Source organism: Polypterus senegalus, chromosome 8, assembly GCF_016835505.1.
Source record: "Polypterus senegalus isolate Bchr_013 chromosome 8, ASM1683550v1, whole genome shotgun sequence".
Taxonomy (NCBI): domain Eukaryota; kingdom Metazoa; phylum Chordata; class Cladistia; order Polypteriformes; family Polypteridae; genus Polypterus; species Polypterus senegalus.
In genome coordinates this window covers 54,028,955-54,049,274 of record NC_053161.1, presented here as the reverse complement: position 1 = coordinate 54,049,274, position 20,320 = coordinate 54,028,955, and positions in this window count along the sequence as shown.

The following is a 20,320-nucleotide window of genomic DNA, read 5'->3' as shown; positions in this document are numbered from 1 at the left end:
TCACTACACTTTCACTAATTTCCCAGCTATAGTTCAAACACCATGCTAATGCAGACCGCTCCAAAAAAATTCACAATATGCAATTGAATGTACCCAAACTGACACCTGTAGTTTCTTGTCATTCATTATTTTTTTTCCTTAGTTTCATCAGCAGTACCTAGCAGACAGTGTGCATATTCAAAAATCCCTTTTTTGCAGAAAATGAAAATGTCATTGACCTTCAGTCAAGAGATCCCTGCTGTTTGATATCAAAGGCACCTAAACTAATTAAATGGCTGCAAACTCTATACAGGGATTTTTTGTTTTAATTTCTATCTGCTATTATTATATGTCATTATGTACTGATAGCATATGACTAGAACTTAAACCCTAGATTATTTTATGGGCTTCTGTCAAAATTGCTCTTCTTCATCCTGTAAAGACTCCAAGTTTATTTTTCTTTTGTTTTCCATTTCCTTACAGATTTCTTCAAACAGACAAGTGAACAAATAAACAACCTTGCTGACAGTTAATTCCATTTCCCCCTTAGCAGGCCTTCATTTTTATTGTTATATACATTGAACTTTCTATAAAAAATGAACAGCCTTTGATTAGTCCAATTTGGGCTAAAATCAAGTCAGGTGCTATACAGTGTCTTCCTTTCATAGGGCCATCTTTACACCTTGAAATCTGCTGAAGAACAGCACTATGGTAGGTGAGGTGTATGTGTAACTTAGCCAAGTGTTTTTATCCTATTTTTCTGACAGTTAGTTTTAATTTTTGCAACTGCTGACATTAGGTCCACTTAATATAATGATCCACATTTGTTAGAAGTTATGAGTAGTACTAAAAATGTAACATCCAGAAGTGCTCACATATTCTTGAAAGCAATGTGACTTTGATGACCTGAACTTTTAGAATATATTACACTGCAATTAACCGAAACAGCTGGGGAACGGGAGGAACGAGGAACTTAATTGGTCGTGAAATGTCAAATTTTAATGCAACTGCAAGAAGAAAAAGAAAAAATTAAGAAGCCTAGGCAGACTGTTAAGTAGCCACTGAATTTCAAATGAATGCTGCTTTCCTTATTACTCCCATAAGAATAAATGGGAAGGCCAATATTACATGTACTGTAAGTGCAAACAGAAGGGTGTCATAGAGTGACAGGTGGCTCCAGATTTTCTGAAATGGTTCATTGAAGATTACAGTATAGTTTAGAACTAAGCAGGCCTAATTTTACAGGTTTTCACCTTCAGATCAGTTGCATATTGGCAGTGTGAATAACTATTTGCGCACTGTGGAATAGGAGAACTACTGATATAAGTGTAGTAGCTACGGAAATGGATGGAAGACGTCATATCCAGAATAAGCCATGAGACAACCAACTCCTCTAGAGCTGCAAGCAGAAAACTATACCAATCCATAACCTTTAAAATAAATGTGCTGTACTATGTGTTGGAGCAGCTTGCTCTCAACGCTTTTAACTCCATCATGTGCAGTAGGATAGAAGGACAGTAAGTTGCACTATAGAAGATCAGGGAAACAGATATTTGCTTTTTTAATTGCTCTTCTTCAATTACTTTTATTCTTCTTTAACAGTGAAAAAAAAGAAATGCTATTTATTGAGTTTATATGTGCTTTCTGTATTTTTTTTTACCAAAAACTGAAGGGAACTACAATACAGGATTAACACATGAAGCAAGAGATGTATGGGTATGAGAAAGGATCCAGGAATGGTGGGATCATGACTGTTGTCACAGGAGTAGCTCTCCTACATTGTTATTTTGCTTCACTGCCAGTGTTGGCTGGTGATGACAGCACTCAACCCATGCGTTAAAGCAAAAAAAACACATCAATTCTGATCTGACTGTTTTCATTAAGGTCACAAATCGGATTCATATCTGATCTAGGACCACATTTGAAAGCGATTCAAATCTGAATTGGAAAGATTGGATTTCTATGTCCGCACAGACTTGCAAACATTAAAATTAGTGTCACATTAAGGCAAAAAATTGAATTTGAGTCGCTTCAGCCTGGTAATGTGAACATAACCTTATAGAGCTATCAATGCTGACATCAGTGATAAAGGACAACACCATTATAATAGTGGAAACGACAGTTTAGAAGAGGAGGAGTGTTGTGAGTTGACTTCATTCTTTAATTTTTCCTAGTATCTTACTAATTAACATTTTCCCATCCTCATCGACATTAGGAAGTTTCTAGGCTCCTAGACGTGTTTTTAGTAGTTCATTTATTTTGGGTCCCCTGTTTAAAGGTTTGAAATTTCTTTTATAATATACTACTATAATATATTACTATTTCTTTTGATGACTCTTTGTTATTTTATCGTTATGTCAATTGCTATGGGCACTGTCATGTTAGTCATGATCTCAATGCTGATTATGAAGAAGGGTTAAAAGAAAAAAGAATTTCTGCCATTTTTTTTTGTCTGAATTTGTGTATATTACTGTTGTGTGGTACAAAATCTGTACATTTTGGTTTATATTTCCATTATATTTTGTTCAAAACAAGACAACAGATGAACTACATTCAGGACAAATCAAAGCATGTCTTCTTCCCAGTTATACCTCACTTTTAAAACAGCTATTCCAACTAAGAAAGAAAGACATGCTGGTGGCTAAATTACTTTATAACCTGAGATAGGATGGACATCTAATTATTTTACAGCCTGGGAAAGGAAGACATAGCAACACCTCAGAGAACATAAAGTTTTATTTTTTGGGAAAATGGACAGTGAATTCATTGACAGCCAGCCAATCAGAATATCTAAGAATCACATTTTGCAAAACCCCCTGGTACAATTTTAGAATAAATATGCCTTGTCTGAGGAGCGATATTGTAAGTGAGTAAGGAAGTAAGAAAGAAGGGAGCAAGAAGAACAAAGTTAAAACTGCAACAAAAGTTCTTAACAATAACTAGGAATGCTTAGCCCTAACTCATGGGAATTTAAAGTAGTTTACATTGACATTTATTCACTTAGCAAATGCATTTAACCAAACAACTTACAAACACAGTTTAACATAACCAAGTAATCACCAGTATGGGGACTGTTTAGGAGCAACTGCTACAGGACAAGGCTACAAAATTGATCATCACAAGTAAAAAGCTCTAAACCAAACAACATTAGAACTAGTTAATCCTTACTTAGTTACAAGAACCTATCCAAGCCATTTTCATCTAGTCAGTTATTCAAAGAACAAGAGAGTCTTCAAACACTCCTTAAATACATCGATGGAGTCAGCAGCTGAGACTGCATTGGGCAGCTTGTTCCACCTGCTCAGAATTACACATGAAAAAAGTCTGAAATGAGATTTGATGCCATCCAGAAGTGGCATCACCAGGCACCATTGACAAGTAGATCTGAATCGGCGAGGATGGGCATGTACATACAGTATTTGCTGAACCATTAATTACACTGTAGGCAAGCTGGAGATGATGCTCCTTCATCCAGGTTGAGATATCAACGAGACAGCTGAGATTCTGGCTAATACCATGTGGTCCCCTGGGGAATGCGACAGGTACAACTGTTATCAGTGTAGCACTGAAATGCAAAACCATGGGAATGGATGATAGTGCCTAGTGGGGAGGTGTACAGAACTAACAGGGGAGAATTCAGTAACAATCCTTGGGGTATCCCCATGTTTGCCTAATGCACTACTGGCATCTCTCCTTGATACAATATATGGTAAAATCTGCCCAAGAGGTAGGATTCAAGCTATCTGAGGACAGTCACAGTGATGCCAAGGTCAGAGGTGGCAGGGAGGATCTGATGTATGACTGTGTTGAAGGTGGAAGATAGATCAAGAAGGATCGGGATGAGTGACATGTTGGTAGCATAACATTTTGACTACAGTCAGAAGAGCTTTTTCAATGGAATGGTCCCTTTTGAAGTCTGAATATTTAGGATCAAGCAATCTGTTCTGTAGAAGGAAAGAAAAGACCTTGTTAGAGACAGCTAGTGTTTCAAAAGAAAGGAGAGGAGAGAAATTTGGCCATAGAAAACTTGGCGCCACAAGAATAATATTTAAAAAATAATTCACTTCATTTAAATAAAATGATAGTGTCAAAAAGCATGTATAAAACAGCAGTGGAACATAGAACTGAGATTCATAACATTTGAACAGACATTACAAACGTCCAAAAACATTATTCTTAATAATGAAGACTACTAACCTAAAAAGTGCTTTTAATTATTATGGTAGCAACATAATATTAAAGGATGCACAATTTATTAGGGACATCCAGTCCCAGGGTTTAGAGTGTATCAATGCACCATTAGGCAGAATACAGGAACGAAAAGAAATGATAAATTAAAATGTATTGGAAGAGAAACAGAAAATGCACCTACATCTGAAGTAGCTACTGTATGGATAATATTATGACAATAATTGTCAATTTAGAGAATACAAAGAGCAGATGGTAGAAAAAAGAAAATAAATCAGCTGAACCAGATGTCATTTATCTAAGAGTACTCAAAGACACTAATAATTACATATAGAAGCCCTTAATATCTGGAATTTAAAATAAACATTGCATGTAATCATCCTTAGCGAACAGAGGTTAAGGGCTGACTTCACAGAAATGAAGGAAAGTAAACAGGATGTGGGCTGTTACTTGAAATAAAATTAGTATTTGGAGGATAAGACCTTGGAGATTTTTAATCTTAGCTTGATAAGTATGTGATAACATTAGGTGAATAGGAATTAATAAACTGTGCTCAGCTGAAGGCTGTTCTTGAAAAATCTTTCTTATGTTCAATTGAGAAGCAAGAGCCTATTCAGAATACAAATAGCATCAAGACCACTCTGGGCATTGCATGGAAGCTCCTTCCTACCTGGACCTACACTTTCTGTTAATTGTCATCTTCTGCCATTTTATTATATTTTTGTTCTTGTGACTATCTCTTCTGTCATCTCCAATTTAGGTGTCATTTCCTGTATTTTCTGAGTGACTAATTTCTCAGTTTAATAATTACACATTCATTGTTCAATACAGTATATGTTGCTACATTTAAAGCACTTTGTTAGCTGTACATCACTACGTTTAATCACCAATCATCTCCATTCTTTTCTAAACAGATTTTTTTTTTTTATCTTTTATTGAACTTATTAGAAGCACATAACATTGCATGCAATCAAGTTAAACTTAACAAAACTAAATTAAAATAAACACCCACCCATGAGAAAGAGAGAAAGGCCTGCAACCAGAACAAAACTGGTTGAGAGTAGTGAAGAGAGAAATGGGTCTTTTCCACCATTATAAATGCTTATTCTAAAATGTTATTGGTTAGTTCAGGTTTTTAAAAGGTTTTGAACAGATTCTCTAAGTGAGAATCAGATTTTTCTTCTAATTTCAAATAATATATAACATCAGTTACCCACTGATTTAAGAGTGGTGGGGTGGGATTCTTCTAGTTGAGCAAGACAAGTCTATGTGCTAGTAGTGAAGTAAAGACACTACCAGTTTGTTTGTCCTTCTCCACTTTATGCCCATCTGGGAGTACACCAAACACAGCTGTTAATGGGTTAGGAGGGATTGTGATACCAAGGCTATCTGATAGGCTTTTAAAAATTTTCGTCCAGTTAATTTGGTGCATGTCCACAACATGTGGCCCAGAGAAGCTGGAACTTGATTGCAGTGTTCGCAGGTTGAATATTGCCCTGGAAACATTGAAATGTTGAGTAAGAAATCCTTTTCCCTATGTACTCTGGGATCTTTAAAAGGAAGGAACTTTAAAATGTTTTTATATATTATAGAAATGCTGACTGAGTCCCCAAGACTGATCAATATCTCTTCTGGAATAGAAGTATTTGGGAGGTGAGGAAAATTGGGCAGATTTTGTTTTAGCAAAGTTTCTAATTTGGAGGTAGTGGAACTATTGTGTTGATGGGAGATCAAATTTGGAGTATAATTGTTCATAGGAGCAAAGACATTATTTATATACAAATCTCTAAATGATTTAATAATAATACGTTTTCCAAACATTAAAAGTTGTGTAAGGGTGGAAAGAGGTGGTTATTATGTAGATATGCCACAGGTAAAATATTCTCTAACTTGTAGTGCTTCCTACATTGGTTCCATTTTCTGAGTAAATGAAGGACAATTGGGTTGTTAGTATATTGATGATACCTTGTATTTACTGGTGTACAAAGCAATGAATATAAAGAAGTGCTGCAGGATTTCATTTATATTGCAGACCAAGCTAGTGTGTGTTCATCTATTTGTGTCAATGTCCAGGTTTTTATAGCTTGTAAGTTTGCCGCCAAGTAATAAAATTGAAGCCTTCTGCAGCCATGCAGCCTTCTGATTTATGTCATTGTAGGGTCACGTTTTAAATGCATGGATTTTTCAAATTCCAAATAAATGAGGTTATGATTGAATCTAATTTCTTAAAAAAGATTTGTTAATGTATATGGAGATGCTTTGAAATAGGAACAGGTTCTTAGGGAGGATATTCGTCTTGACAATGTTAATTCTCCCTGCTAAAATAAGATGGAGGGTAGGCCATCTATGCACGTCTTTTGTTGAAATTTTGGTGAAAAAGAGCTTTATATTTACTTGTGATGTTGACCCCTAGGTATTGAAACTGATCTGCTATGATAAAAGGGAAGATGTCCAATCTAATGTTGTTTGCTGAAGAAATCACTGGGAAAAGTACACTTTTTTCAAATTAATTTTGAGTCCAGATATCTTTTGAAATTCTGCTAGTGCTGTTAGGGCTGTAGGCACAGAATTTTGTGGGTCTGATATATACAGTACCATATTATCTGCTTATAATGATATTTTCTGTTCAAGTCCTTCTCTAAAAATCCCCTTTATTTCTGAGGTATTTTGAAAGTAAAAAGCAAATGGCTGAATGGCGATTGCAAATAGCAGTGGTGACAAGGGTCATCCTTGTCTAGTACTGCATTCTGGTTTGAAGTAATCTGAAATAATGTTGTTAAGCTTCTGGACTGGTATACAGTAGTTTGATTCATGCACATATGTTCGGGCCAAACCTAAATTTTTGCAAAGTGGGGAACAGATGATCCCATTCAACCATATCAAATGCTTTTTCTACATTTGGAAGCCAAATGTCTACTTTTAATAAATCCAGTCTGGTCTTGTGATATTACTAAAGGGGGCACTTTCTCAGTCCTTTTAGCTAGGGCTTTGGACAGTATATTAACATAACTAGCAGAATATGCGCGATTCGCAGTGGAGAAGTAGTGTGTTAAAGAAGTTATGAAAAAGAAAAGGAAAAATTTTAAAAATAACGTAACATGATTGTTAATGTAATTGTTTTGTCATTGATATGAGCGTTGTTGTCATATCTATATCTATATATCTATCTATCTATATATATATATATATATATATATATATATATATATATATATCAAAATCACTTTACAATTAAATAAATTACCCATAACCATCACATATCACCCTTCAAGATCTGATATTACAGCTGATACCACAAATGAAATTGTTCTGTGAATTAAGATTCCCACATCTCTAGTTTGCATTGTATAGCTGGAGTGGAATATTTGACCAGTCCTTATTGATTAAGTGAGTCTCCTGTAAAATACTATCTTGGCATTTAGACCTGTTAGGTGAGAGAATAATTTCTTCCTCTTTAGTTCATGATTGACAACTTTGACATTCCAACTCCAAAGTTTACTGTTTGGTCATAGTGACATTGCTTCTGAACTTTTGTTGTTATTTTATAATCTTAAATTAAGGTTGTACATTATTACATATGATACCTTTTAAACAGACTTTCTTAGCCATGTTGTAGGCTGCCTGCAAAAGATGGCTTCAAGTGAAAATATAATAATAATAATAATAAGTTTTGTTTATGTATCGCCTTTCATATACTCAAAGACGCTTTACAGTTCAATAAACACATTAACAAGACAATAGAAATTACATACAAGAAAATGAATAATACAGTGATCCCACGCTATATCACGCTTCGACTTTCGCGGCTTCACTCTATTGTGATTTTTTCTCATACATGTTTATGTCACTACACATGCGCTTTCTGAGAACTTTTATCTAAGCCCCACAATGGCTCCTAAACGTGCTGCTTTTTCTAAGCCTTCTGTCAATAAAACTAAGTGCCGGAGGAAGATGCTTACTATCCAGGAGAAGGTGAAACTCTTGGATATGATCAAAGATGGCAATACCCTACAAAAGCCTCCTCACGCATATGAAAAGACAGCTCCAGCAACTGCCTATCAAGATGTTCTTCAGCCACGCACCCAGATACCCACTGCCTATTCTTAGTACTCCGGAAGAAGACTGCACCTGCGAAGATACTGCACCACCTGAAGACTCTCCTACTGAGGTTGTGCCTTCATAGGTTAGTGGTTGTGTGTGAGAACTGTGTGTGTGTGTGTGTGTGTGTGTAATTAAATGTACAGTACAATAATCTACTATATAAAAGTGGTCGGGATTGTCCTTCCGTCTCGTGAGTGCAAAGCGTAGCGGGATTCCGCTTATCACAAACTTACTACTTGCGGCTTGCGGTACAAAGTGACGCGATATGAGCAGAGTTCTGGTGCTCCCATCGTTCCCTTGCTTTTGTGCGCGATGCGCTGGAAAAATAGACAAAATTATGTCTCTGGAGATAATTAATGTTGATGGAGTACAAATGCCTCACCGCGTAGTAAATATCAGGGGAGATGGTGCTTGCTTATTCTCATCTATAGCTTATTTAGTGCATAAAACTCCATCTTTAGCGGTACAGATTTGGGCAGACATTGTACGACTTTGGACAGGCACGCGAGGGGATAAAAAAACTTAGGTTTTCAGGAGATGTTATGAATGGGCACTTTGATGTTCTCATTCTCTACACTTACATGCCTGATGTACACATGGAGCGCACAAAAATTGAGGATAAAAGTCGGTCGCCTTAAAAGGCGGGTGAGCCTAGTAATATGATATTTGTAACGTCTAATATGTCTTATTTTCTCTTATTTTGTCTAATATATTGGGTAATAAGAGTGTAATTGACTAAAGTGTGTTATTTCGTGTCTAGAGGGCTCTGATAATGTATATACTCTAACTGCAAAAATATTCTATTTATAAATAAATAATCCTACTTCGCGAAAATTCATTTATCACGGAAGTCTGGAATGGATTAACCGTGTTAAACGAGGGTTCACTGTACTCATTAAAGAGATATATTTTTAACAGGAGTTGAAATGATCTTAATGCACGAGCAGGAGTGTAAGAAAGCAGCAGCTCAGACATGTAATGAAGGGCTAAACCAGCGTTTCTCAACCTTTAAGTATTTGCAACTCGAGTTTTCATAACAGTTTTAATCATTCCCCCCTAACTTTTTTTCAAAGGAGCCCACTAATACCAATTTGTTCTTTTTTAATTAATGATATATCTTAGATGCTTATTTTATTATACCTACTTAACTTTTATCAACATTTATCTAACTCTGTATTTATTTTTATCAGAATGTAGTTTAAGTTAATTTGTTTTGGTTTCAATAGATGTATTTTTCATATTTTTGATTCTTGTTTTCTTTTTTTCAAATCTTTGCACCCCCCTTTTTGTTACTTCCCCCCCCCCCAGGGGACCTGCCCCTCAGTTTGAGAAACACTGGGCTAAGCCATGAAGGGCTTTAAAGGTGAGAAGAATAATTTTATATTTGATTCTTGAAAAGACTGGTAACCAATGCAAATCATAGAGAACAGGAATGATGTGAGCAGATTTTTTAGTGTATGTAAATAGACGAGCAGCAGAATTATGAACATATTGCAATCTATTGATATATTTAGTCAAAAGGCCATAAAACAATGCATTGCAATAGTCCAGACGGGTAGTGATGAAAGCATGAATCAGTGTTTCAGTATCCTTCACACTGAGGAAAGAATGCAGATGAGCAATATTGCGAAGATGTTTGTACTATTGAGCTAATGTGTGGTTGAAAAGTAAGAAGCTGACCAAAGATGACACCCAAATTACAGACTGATGCTGAGGGTTCAACCAGGATCCCATCAACGTCAATTATTAGCCCACGAAGGGTAGAGAGGACAGATTTGGTACCAACTAATAAAATTTCTGTTTTATCAGAATTAAGTCGTAAAAAAATTATCTGTCATCCAATGATCAGTCACTGCAACAGGTGAAGATGTTGCAGATGCATCACAACTTATATAAAGTTGTATGTCATCTGCATAGCAGTGGAAGTTTAGACCATACTGACGAATAATCTCACCTAATGGGAGCATATATTGTAGATGTTAAAGAGAATTGGACCTAGAACTGACCCTTGAGAAATACCCTGTGTGAGTGAAGTAGTGGCAGATTTGTGTTCCCTAATGAAGACATAATACTGACAATCACTGAGGTATGATGTGAAACAAGAAAGAGTAGCACCAGAGATACCAATAGCTGCAAATCGGGACAGTAAAATTTCATGGTTAACTGTATCAAATGCTGTGCTTAAGTGAAGGAGAAATAGAATAGTGGCCATCCCAGAATCTGCGGTTATACGTAAGTCATTGGTTACTTTAAGTAAAGCAGTTTCAGTGCTATGTATTGCTCAAAGTCCAGATTGAAATGGCTCAAGCAAGTCATATAAGTTTAAATAATCATTAAGCTGAGCAGCAACAACCTTTTCTAATATCTTAGCCATAAATGGAAGATTAGAGATTGGACGATAAAATTTTAGCTGTAACGGATCTAAGCTAGGTTTTTTTAAGAAAGGGGTTACAGCAGCAGTTTTTAAATCACTTAGAACAACACGAGTGCGGAAACTACAGTTGTTAAAGTGAGAAATGGGAGTGGAAAGTTTATCAGTACAAGCCTTAATCAGTAAAGTTGGGGCAGGGCCTAAGTGGGAAGTAGACTGATTTAATTTAGATATTACTTCAGCAATATAAGTTGATGTAGTGGGGTTAAATTTAGATAAATAAACTGAAGATTTAGAACTAGAAACAGTCGACAGAGATGAGGAATGGTTGGTAGAAAAACCTTGATATATGGTCATAATTGTTGACTGAAAATAGTCCAAAAATAGATTACAGTGCTCAACAGAGGAATAAGGATTTTTAACAGCAGGTTGACAAAGTCTGTTAACTGTATTAAAAAGAATTCTACAGCCACAAGTACTAATGTCAATAAGGGTGGTATAATACTTTGAACGTGCAGCCGATAAGGCACATCTGTATTCCTTCAGATGTTCAGTGTAAACCAGGGTGTGAATATTACATTAAAACAAAGATTGAATGGCTAAACACCTCTAGCTATGAGAGAACTTTTTTTTCTCTCAGTGATGCTGTCAGTTGCATCCTTTTCCTTTTTATCTTACTTTTGTAGGTTTGATGTGTATAAGGTGTTGTTTACAGTGCACTAATAGCACAGGTTGTATAACCTGAGAGGCTGTGTAGAATAACTGTGAACGTACCTGGTGAAAAATAAAATGGGTGGCATTGTAGCAAAAATATTATAAACTATGAAAGAAAACAATCAAATGTAGGGGTGGATGAGGCCATACACACCTCCAAGTCCAATGTTAAATTTACTGATGACAACACCATCACAGGTCTGATCACCAACAATGATGGGAAGAGTTCTACCTGCTGACTCAGTGGTTCCAGAACAACAATCTCACCCTTAATGTCAGCAAAACCAAGAACCTGATCACGGACTTCATGAAGCAGAAGGCAGACCACACGTCCATTTATATTGCAGGTGATGCTGTTGAAGGGTGAGCAGCTTTAAAATTCTTGGAGTTACCAACACTTATGAACAGAAATGGACACAATACATCTTTTTTCAAGAAGGCTCACTACTTCCTCAGACATCTTAGGACAATTTGTATAACTCAATCTGTTCTCATGAACTTCTACAGGTGCACAGCTAGGTCCTTCCTCACTGGCTGCATCACACCCTGGTATGGCACCAGCTCAGCTCAAGAACGTAAAGCAGCGCAAATGGTGGTGGAAGCAGCACAGAATATTACTGGTGTCCAGGTGCCTTCAATTCAGGACATATGCAACAGTTGCCACCATTGAAATGCAAAAAGTATAATTAAAAAAACATCAGCCATTCTGCATGGTTGCTTTTCTTGCTCCACCCTTCAGTCAAACAGCACAGGGCCACTGGCACTGGCATCATTCAGGGACAGCTTCTACTGACAAGTCATTGGTTTACTGAACTGCCAAGAATAAGAACAACTATGGCATCTGTGAGACCTTTTGAGACCCACCCCAATGGGATGACACGTAGAAGTGCGACTGCCACGTCTGTTGAGGGTTGCTTGTCCATTGCCGATTCAACTGCAGGTTCACAGTATCACAGAAACAACTACAAGCTGACCGCTGACATGCGCAAAGTGCCGGCCACCCAATGGGTGATGCAGGGAACGTCATAATTTGGCCACTGACCTGGCCCCAACCCTGCCTGGTTTCTGTGTCTGTGTATAGTAGAATGGTAGTTCCCACAACAATAAATAACCTTGCTGTTCCTATTTCAAGTTGAGTAAAGCTGGTTTGCTAAAGTACTGAGACTCAGCCTTGTCTTTGGGGTGCAAGACAGGTACTTACGCATCATACAACATAACACATCGTGTTTGAATATTATGTACATGTGTCAGTAAAGTTGACTTTATATATGTTGCATATAATATGTGTTAGTGCTGCCCATTTTCTACTTCTTTTATTATTTAATGTAATGGGAAGGCAAGTGATTCCGATGAAAGTAAAATTAGACTGTAGCCAGAACACTAAAATGTATTTTCTTCAAACAGATTCACCCATACCATTTTTGTCAAGCAGCATTTTCTTCTTCTTCTTCCATCTGTTTCTGTATATGTGATACCATTAATTTTTATCTTTCTTTACAAGAAAATCTATAAACTATGGACCTTTCATTACAGTCAGCTGTTTAAGTGATGCATGGGCGGTTTTGGCTGTTAGCTAACATGTAACATCAGAGATGATCAAACTCTCTTTTTACTTACAAGCTTGAGGCAAACCATGACAAGTTCAAGTTAGCATATGTGTTTCTTGTTCTGTGTTATTTTTGTTAACAGAAGAAGTCTACAGAACCATATTTAGGTTTCTTGCTGTAAACTGTATGGACAGCTTAATGCTAACCCTGAAACTAGCATACAAATCAAGAATGCCCATGTATTTAAAAAGAGTATTTTTTAACAAAAAATGAAAACACAAGGTAGGGTATTTACTAAAGGATTAAAAAAAGTAAATAGTGAATAGAAAATAAACATTGAACAGGTATTCTTTGCCTGTGCATGAGGATGGTTTATTGTTTGCCATGTAGTAGGCTAGTTCATTTGTCATCAGGTATAACACAAATATTCCTCCTTTCTTAGTTGTAATAGTTGTAAGACCTTTCTTGTTAAGTGTTAAGCCTTGAACAAGAAAAGGGGGGGGTGAGAAATGGGGATGACCAACAGGGAACTGTAGTCATTCACTCACTCTGTCCAAAGTTTTGTGAGGCCTCCAAAATGGCCAGAAACGCAAGTAGAAAACTCCACTGGTCTGCCTACACAAAGGCGCCCTGAGATCCAATGCTCTCTGTGTTTGGCCTATACGGTGGCCAAAATGCACTTTTAAATCAAAGTTTAAAAATATATTCTTAAACATCTCAATTATATCAAAAAGTGCCCAACTAGAGAAGGGATAACCGTAAACTTTTGGAAAAGATTAGATGAGGAATCTTTATAAATAAAAGATTATATAACAAAAGAAAGCTCAAAGAATGCACAAAAAGAGTTTCCAACAAAAGGACAATCCAGCAACAAACAGAGACCCAATGCACAATCTGAAAACAGTTGTCAAAAAGCAGAGAAAGAAGATCAAAAATCCTGAGTCCAATAATAATAAGCAAAAGCGCAAGAAAACTCTCCAACACCTATTGAATGCAATGTGCCACGTTTAACTGATGGTCTCTTCTCTCTTCTGCCTTCATATGGCTAGGGCAGTTGATAGAGGGAGATGCATAGGTGGCCCCACCTCTTGGGGAACCACCCAGAAAATATACTGTTGAAAAAAATGAAAGGAACACTTTTTAATCAGAGTATAGCATCAAGTCGATGAAACTTCTGGGATATTGATCTGGTCAATTAAGTAACAGAGGGAGTTGTTAATTAGTTTCAGCCATTAATTGCTTAATTAGTTTCAGGTGTTAATGAAATTAACAGCAGGTGCACTACAGGGGCAACAATGAGACGACCCCCAAAACAGGAATGGTTTAACAGGTGGAGGCCACTGACTTTTTTTCCCTCCTCATCTTTTGACTTTTTTGTCACTAGTTTTGCATTTGGCTACGGTCAGTGTCACTACTGGTAGCATGAGGTGATACCTGAACCCTTCAGAGGTTCCACAGGTAGTCCAACCTCTCCGGGATGGCACATCAATACATGCCATTGCCAGAAGGTTTGCTCTATCTCCCAGCACAGTCTCAAGGGCATAGAGGAGATTCTAGGAGACAGGCAGTTACTCTAGGAGAGCTGGACAGGCCCGTAGAAGGTCTTAACCCATCAGCAGGACCGGTATCTGCTCCTTTGGGCAAGTAGGAACAGGATGAGCACTGCTAGAGCCCTACAAAATGACCTCCAGCAGGCCATTGGTGTGAATTTCTCTGACCAAACTATCAGAAACATACTTCATGAGCGTGGCCTGAGGGCCAGACGTCCTCTAGTGGGCCCTGTGCTCACCGCGGAGCTCAATTGGTATTTGCCGTAAAATACCAGAATTGGCACGTCCTAGGTTCACCCTGAGCACATGTGACTGAGCACTGTGACATGTTATGCTGCCTGTAACATCATTTAGCATGACCAGTTTGGTGGTGGGTCAGTGATAATCTGGGGAGGCATATCCATGGAGGGACACACAGACCACTACAGGCTAGACAACGGCATTTTGACTGCCATTAGGTATCGGGATGAAATCTTTGGACCCATTGTCAGACCTTATGCTCGCCTGACCTAAATCCAATAGAACACCTCTGGGACATTATGTTTCGGTCCATCTGACACCACCAGGTTGCACCTCAGACTGTCCAGGAACCCAGTGATGCCCTGGTCCAGATCTTTGAGGAGATCCTCCAGTACACCATCCATCGTCTCATTAGAAGCATGTCCCGATGTTGTCAGGCATGCATACAAGCAAACTACTGAGTTCAATTTGGAGTTGCTGCAATGAAATTTCAGCAAAATGGACTAGCCTGCCGCATCATTTTTTCATCTTAATTTTCGGGGTGTCTTTGAATTTAGCCCTCTGTATGTTGATAATTTTTACGTCCATCAAATGATGTGGCATCCTTTCGTTCCTAACACATTACCCAGTCTGTGTCAGTATAGATATCCAGCAGGATTTTCTTTCCTATTGAGATCTGATGTGTTTTCAAAGTGATCCCTTAATTTTTTTGAGCAGTTTACAAGGAACATGGTATAACAATTCTCACACATAGAAACTAAATAATAATCAAAACTGAAGAAAAATGCATAATTATACAAAAATAAATATAAATAACAATGTTAACATAAACAATGATAATTAAAAAATCTCTCTCTATATAAAATCCAATGTCTTTCTGTTGAGAGAACCACTTAATGGATTTAGATGGGGTTTTCTTCTATAATTTGCTTGAACATTCCAGTAGATTTTGCGACTTCTCTCATTGTGCTAAGAATCATAGTTTGTTTGCAGGAGCGATATATTCACACTAATCCGAGACAGAGGCTGCGGGCCATTTGGAGGGGAAACCATGACATCAGGAGTGGGGAGTCGGTCTACCTCTTTGTTTTGGAGTGTAACTTGCCTCTGCTTTTTGTTTATTAATTTTAAAAGTTTACCCTGTTTCACTACTATGCGGGAACAGCTAGTTACAAATAAATGAAAAAGACATAAAAAAAAGCAATTTAAACATCATAACAGAAACCAGACATCTGTCCTATTGTTTGCTTCTACCAAAAAGATAATCAAATATTCATTGTAAAAAGACAAAAGCAAAAGTCAGGAATAAGGATATCTGAAGCACAAGAACTAAGCACAAACATGCAAATGACTGATTTTGAGAGGTATCTATGAACTTGAATAATGATATGTCTGTTGGGCAACTTTTTATATCGTCATGTCTTCTTCTTCTTTCGCCTGCTCCCCTTAGGGGTTGCCACAGTGGATCATCTCCTTCCATATCTTTCTGTCCTCTGCATCTTGTTCTGTTACAAACATCAACTGCATGTCTTCTCTCACCACATCCATAAACTTTCTCTTAGGCCTTCCTCTTTTCCTTTTGCCTGGTTGTTCTATCCTTAGCATCCTTTTCCCAATATACCCAGCATCTCTCCTCTGCACATGTCCAAACCAACACAATCTCACCTCTCTGACTTTGTCTCCAAATCATCCAATCTGATCCTCTAATGTACTCGTTCCAAATCCTATCCATCCTCGTCATACCCAATGCAAATCTTAGCATCTTCAACTCTGCCTCCTCTAGTGTTTACAGAAATTTGCTTTGCAACAACCAAAATTGTGTTGGGATGATGACAATTCAACATTGTAGTGCCCATGAAAAATAAAATCAATGACAAAAATAACACAATTATTTCAATAATATCTGAAAATAATGTTAACAAGAAAAAATTACTCCAAAATATAGTTTTCATGTTTAAATGTGAAACATGAATGACTGGATGAATCTTAAGATGAGATGGCCGGATGAGTCTATTAGACACCAGACCTACCATTTTCTAACCAATGTACAGTCCAATGAATCAAGGTTCCCACTTGTGGGAAGAGACCCTCAGGCAGATGTCTTGAAATGCACGCCACACCTCCTGCCCTGCTCTAAAATCTGGAATCAGGTTTACTCTTGTTAACTGCAAACTGCTTGGCAGTTGCCAAACTGATCACTGGCTGGTGAGATGCTCACAGAACAGTGTTGCAGTTAAGATGAGGCATCTTTTAAGCTCTGTAAAAGGTTTCCTATCTGTGTACCTATTTGCATGCAGTGACTCCTCAACTTCTGACATCTGCTTTTTGAGCACAATCATTTTGCCCTAACGGTGTCTAAATTTCTTTGCATTACGTCACATCTTAGGATTACTCAAATTGTCAACTGAGTTTAATTTTACGCCTTGCACAAGTAAAGGCTGATTAAGAATGGTGATGACCACAAGAGATAATGTCAACTGAAGCCAAAGCAGTACACGAACATCTCGGTACACGTACAAATCGGTTTATGACCAAAAAAGTTCGCCAAACTTTTGCCTCGGTTCACGACCACACACTCGGTATACGAACAAGCCAGTTTCCCTTTCGGTTTGTACATGTTCAGTCTCTCCCTGTGCATTTCCTGTGCAGCAAGCTAGTGAGCAAGAGAGAAAGAGCGCAACACACACACACGCACACGCGAGAGGCACATGCACACACACACACACACACACACAAGAGAGGCGCACACACACACAGGCGCATGAGACGCACACACACACGAGAGAGGCGCACACACACACAGGCGCATGAGACGCACACACACAGAAGCGTGCGCAAGAGAGGCACACACACACACACAGAGGCGCGCACACACACAGAGGAGTACGCTAGAGAGAGAGACACACACAGGCGCTCCATGCTCGCGAGAGAGAGAGGGAAGGCTGGACGCATAAGGTAGAAAAGGCTTGTTTTTGTTTTCAGTTCAGTTTACAGCGATCGGTTCATAGCGTGCATTGTGGCAATGCTACTTTTCTTGGTGGTTTATTAAATTATGGATTTTTCAAATGTTCATTTTTTTCCCTGTGCTTAAAACTCATTAAAAAAAGTGTTTTTAGCAAACGGTTCCTAGCACTATAGTGCGAACTATTGCAGTGTTAGTTTTCTCTGTTGTTCAAGGTTTTGTCAGAGTTATTCAAAGTTTTTACATTTAGTTTACTATTACGCTGTGCATTCAATGGTTTAATTAACTATATTTGTGCTTAAAAACTGTTTACCTACAGTTCGTATGGTCTGGAACAGATTAATTGTATTTTCATACAATCCTATGGTGAAAATTGCTTCGGTTCACAACCAAATCGGTTTACGACCAGAGTTTTGGAACGAATTATGGTCGTGAACCGAGGTTCCACTGTATTCAGAAATATCCTATTTATCTTTGCTATCAAATTGATAATTAAAAGATCGTAGTAAGAAGACCAAAGCAAATAGTCAGTAACCAGGGAATCTAAAACACAAAGAGCTAAAGACACACAAGCACAAAAGAATGACTTGTCTAACGTGGTGCTTTTTATATCATTGATTGTGTTAATTAAGGTATTTCCAGAAAAGTGCATCATAACAATGGCAACTCAACATGGCGGCACCCATAAAAAAAATTTTAATGGCAACAAAAAAGGATGCTGTTATTTTGATTAATAACTGAAAATAATAGTAATAATAAAAATAACTACAAAACATTATTCAGCACTTCAGAAAAACCAGAATGGGAACTACGAACAATTACACACTGAAACAAGTGCTTAAGAATTTTTTTAAACACAGCATCATATAACACACTAAACACTCTGGTCTCTGATCCATCTGCTAGCTGAGTCTTTGACTCCCATCCTACTACCAGCTCTATGCTTGTCTGTTGATGAGCTGAAAGGAATTTTAAGCTCCAGCTAAGAATCATTTCTGGGATTATCCAGGAGTTAAATTCCTGGTTAGGAATGGCCTAAGGTACCCTTTGGCCATCATTGTACAATTTTCCATGGTGACTTCATGAGACCTTACAATGCTGGGATCTCATTTATAAAGGTTTGTATGGATTTTAGCATGAAAATATGCATACAGTAAAAAATATAAAATTTATAGAACCTGGTGTAGACAAATTTCTAAACAATTTTCCTTTATAAATCACAATCACTTTTTAAATGTGCATAGGTGAACATGATTTGAACATTTCATGGTTGCAGCCTAGAAATATCCATATATGTAGCATGCTATTCAACCTCATACATCTACAGTCACGATGTTGCAGAACTTCAATGGCTGGTAGAGCAGCCTCCCTCCTGATTCATCGAGACCCCACTACCACCATTCAACAGTATCAGGCTGTGCTCTACAACTGAGAGCGCAAAATTATATATGGCATTATGAGGATCTCCTTTGTGTTCTTGGGGTCAAGGAAAAGCATAAGATGCCAGCATCTGAGTGGGTAGCCACTATTACCAGGTGCATATAATGACATGATTGCTGTTACAATGAATAGTACAGGCCATATGAAGCACTGAGGGTTCAACCAGATACCTTACCAGCAAGCCAGCCATCAGGTACAGCACCATCACATCTGTTAAAGCTACTTTGCTTCAAAATAAATGAATCACTGGTTGACTCAGGCCACTGAGACACGATGTGTGCCAGTCTTATCCTAGCATCACAGATGACTTGTGTGTTGATAGGATGTAACTGCTCATAGTTAACAAAAGCAGCTTCATTCTTACTACGTGCCCTTATTATAATATGAGTGAAGTAAATTTCTATGAATACTTTAGGAGAACTGGATATTTTTGGAAATTGTCCTTTTTTATTGGCAAAAACATGTTGTGCTTTATGTATGTGTACTCACAACATACAAAAACTAGATATAGCACCTCATCAGTCAGCTAATGACTTCCAGCATAGTGGGTATGACTGAGATATTTCTGACCTTTCAGTCGGTTTCCCTGAGAAGTGGCAACATGTAGCTGATGTAAACTGATGAATTACCATAAAAGCTTCATCCATCCATTCATCCATTATCCAGCCCGCTATATCCTAACTACAGGGTCATGGGGGTCTGCTGGAGCCAATCCCAGCCCACAGCAGGGCACAAGGCAGGAAACAAACCCTGGGTAAGGTGCCAGCCCACAGCAGGGCACACACACACACCCACACACACACACACCAAGCACACACTAGGGACAATTCAGAATCGCCAATGCACCTAACCTGCATGTCTTTGGACTGTGGGAGGAAACCAGACTCAGACACAGGGAGAACATGCAAACTCCATGCAGGGAGGACCCAGAAAGTGAACCCAGGTCTCCAAACTGACAGGCAGCCGCTTCTCACTGCGCCACCGTGCCAGCCAAGCATAAAAGCTGTTCAGTGCAAATACACAGCATTGGCCCTCTTGAAAGGGAATTAAAATAGAGTCTGTAAATCATATTAATTGTTTTTGTGGTGAAATATGGTTGTCACATCAGCGCACATTATGATAATGGCTCAGTGATATGAATTATTATATTTTCTAGTCGTCATATAGCTGGTTTGACTCAATATTTCTAACTGATCAAAAATGCTAGTTCTTCTGAAATGTTGTTTAT